This window comes from Conger conger, chromosome 8 (genome assembly GCF_963514075.1).
Source record: "Conger conger chromosome 8, fConCon1.1, whole genome shotgun sequence".
Classification (NCBI taxonomy): Eukaryota; Metazoa; Chordata; class Actinopteri; order Anguilliformes; family Congridae; genus Conger; species Conger conger.
Genome location: NC_083767.1, coordinates 4369528 through 4373232, shown reverse-complemented (window position 1 = coordinate 4373232; position 3705 = coordinate 4369528).

Genomic DNA, 3705 nt, shown 5'->3' with positions numbered 1-3705 from the left:
TTAAAGACAGGAAGTGACGTCACTTTCAAAAGATGACATAACACTGTGATGTCAGTGCTGCCCATGAAAACCTTACTTACAGGTTTTGTTTCATGAGGTAGGAAATGTCTTTCAGCTTAATTAACTTTTTTGAGCATTCACACTGTGTTTTGGGGATTCTTAACAAACTTGAGGGGTTCTTGATGTCTCTGGTAATGATCAGCACATTAAAAATTGCTTCTGAAACCAGTATTTATTTACAGTACCGAATGCCATAAATATATTAAATCCATTCCTTGGCTCATTCTCCACCAAGTATTTCCACAGGGAAGTTCAAGTTCAAAGAGCCTGGACCACACACATATTCTTATCCAGACCTTGGTAACTCCTAAGGTCTCACAAGTGCTGGTTCACAGAGATGGCACTTTTCTAGGCAGCCGGAGAAGGGGGTTAAAGGTGCTTGAAGAGGAGGGAGGGGCCTGAGGCAATGATTGGCCAGGCCATTGGACTTAGGGGAACCGGGGGGGCAGGGGGCAGGCCATTGGACTTGGGGGACCCCGGGGAAGTTGGTCAAACTTGGTCCAACTGAGGTCACTGGCCCAGATGTTCCGCTCAGTAAACTTAACACCCTTAGCAATCGTTATATTTATACTCATATTATCGCAAGGGAGGTTTGGGAGAGCTAGTGAAGGCAAAGAATTTTGTGGATTTTGGCACATAGTGGTACTTCCCTATCCAGGGGAGTGTGAAGATTATCAGCTCTAAAGCCTGGATTCACCGTAAGTTTTAGACATTTAACAGATGCTGTATCACAAAGTGACTTATTCAGCATTCATACAGTGCATTTGTGCAGCTGGATATGTCTGACTCATGGGTACAAATGCAGTACTCAGAACAGAAATCGTACTGCTATCGAAATATTTCCGGACTGCACTGTATTTGTGTTTGTGCTCCAAAGAGAAAGTTGTTGTTTTTTTCACCATGTGGAGGGTCTTCAGTCCTTCAAAAGATGACCTGTGGGTCGGAATGTTAAATAAGATGTAAATCACGTTTTTGTATGGAGTATAAGAAATTGTTCACAAATTAACCAGAAAGGTCAACCGAGCAGGTGGCATGGATGGTGCAGTGGGTAGCGCTGCCGCCTCACAGCAAGGAGGTCCTGGGTTCGAATCCCCACTGGGATGGCCCCCTGGGGGCCTCTCTGTGCTGAGTTTGCATGTTCTCCCCGTGTCTGCGTGGGTTTCCTCTGGGTACTCCGGTTTCCTCCCACAGTCCAATGGTGAATGGTCTGTGCCCTGCGATGGACTGGCAACCTGTCCAGGGTGTATTCTTGCTTTTCACCCAATGTATGCTGGGATAGGCTCCAGCCCCCCTGCGACCCTGTTCAGGATAAGCGGGTTCAGATAATGGAAGGATGGAGGTCAACTGAGACCTCTGTTCTCTTTCACCCTCGAATGAGATCCATCAAGTGCATCCAGGGAGGTTTCCCCCAGAAGTGCTCTTCAGTGGATCTGTTTTGGTGGAACAATATACACACACACACACACACACACACACACACACGGCACTTGCAGGACAGATCAATTTGCAGCCGATGACAAATATGCACTTTAATTTCTATCTGTGTGAAATCCAGCTCATAATCCCACACTGGCCTACATTAAAGCTGAGCTGGGTGATATTCCGCTGTTCTTAGCCATGTCTCCATAGCTGATTCAATTACAGGCAGGGTCAAGTTTTGGGTTATTAGAGGTTGTAACAGGCTAACGTGATATCATTACAGGAGAGAGTATTATGCCCATGTCATTTCTTCTCCCATTGGAAAACAAAGCACTTTGTACAAAATTCCATTGTGTTGTGTGGTTAAATATGCATGAGGCTAAAGGAAAGCTAATACATTCTGAATATGTAAGTAATTAAATATTCATTCTCATCAAGTGTATTATATCAGTGGATTTCAAATTCAGTCTCGGGGACTCGCTGTGTATGCTGTGTTTTCTTACTACAGAAAAAAGTTGCATTCATTTTTTCCATTTATCTTAACATAATGTTTGGTTTGGTTTTCATTTTCCTTCAGACATTTTAAATTTTTTGTCATTTGGCAGACGTTTTTATTCCAAAGTGATCGGTGAAGTGCATCGTTTCTTCCACAAGTTAAAAGCATAAAATCTATCTAGCCAGGCACGCAGAAGAGCTGTTATAAACATTTCAGAGAACAGTGTACTCGATCACTATTGCTTTAAACTCGTAGAACTCTCAGTTAAATTGGTCATTATAAATGCTGCCCCTCTGCCTTTATATATTTATTTTAATATGTCAGTACACCAAAAGTAAAGGCATTTGACATTTTATATTTATATGTGAGGCTTTGTACTTGTTGTTAATCAAATAACTGATGCCCCTGTGTGTATGTGCATTTATCCAGAATTGCGAAAAATGTTTCCATAAATCTCATGGCTTGTATCTAAAGGAAATGTTACTTGCATTGACAGTGGAAACATTTTCAGCGAATTTAGGGCATTGGTCCGCTATGCTATGAGGCTCAAACCACATTCCTGGACGGCCGCACGGCCTCATTCCTTATCCACAAAAACTGAATATAACAGCAGACACTAAGGTCGTAGACCCCACTGAACAGATTTGTGGACAAATGGCTTCAGTGGCTACAAGTCCTAACTGTTAACTCCACATCTTCCTGTGCTGCTTTGTTTACCGAATTGTTTTTCACCCGTCCTGAAGCAACTATGCGTTACCAGGGCAACCGAATTTATCTGCACCCGGTCGTCGCGTTACAGCTATGACGCTGGCGTGCCAATTAAACCATTTCATGAAGAGAGAGAGAGCAAGATAAACACAAAATAGCCACTTGCAATGAACGAGGTTAATAGTTGCGTAGCTCAACTTTAGTTTAACGCGATCATATTCCACAGCTAATGGCTGGCATCTGCGGCTTTTTATTGCTCTCGTCAGTGCATAACGATGGGCGGAACCGCTTTCAGTTTCTCCCCACGGGGAGTAAACGTGCCGCCCGAGGGACCTTTACACTCCCTCAATAGCGGGATAGCTATATCCTATTTAACAGGCAACGAAAATTAGTGAAACTGGTTGTTGGAAACGTGTCCCTGGCCAAATTTAGCGGCGAGAAGCGATGGAAGAGCGCGTCTAACAACATATTTGGGAATTGGCATTGTGCTTGAATTTTTTATGCCGTAAAAGTTCTCGATAGTGCTGGACATCAAGTGTAAAAAAAATGTTGATCAAATCACAATTTTTAGACCTATAGGTTATCGATGAAAAGACAAGCATGTAGCAAGCTAAAGCATAGGCTACTTAGACCTACACATTGACTCCGGTCCGTTACTGTAGCCTACTGTAACTAAGGCTAAGTTCCCATCTGCGATGTATGGACACAGGTGGTAGTGGGAGATAATACCCCAGGTTTGTGGCATGCCCATTCCCATGTCCTCATATAGGGGTTACCGTACACTTCTAGCGCACTATAACACAGTGCATTTCCTCTGGAAGTGCTCCACATTCCCGAGTAGTTACCGGCTGTTAGCTGCTCAGGCGTTAACGCAGTCTTATCACAGTGCATGGGGGAGTTGTTCGATGCTCTTGTGTGACCGAGGGAGGCTTATTCCAGGTCTGAAACCCACGACCCGCGCCATCTGGAAGTGGTTCTGAGTGCGAGTGAGAGATTTGATTAGCTCACCAGGTCCCAGGCTT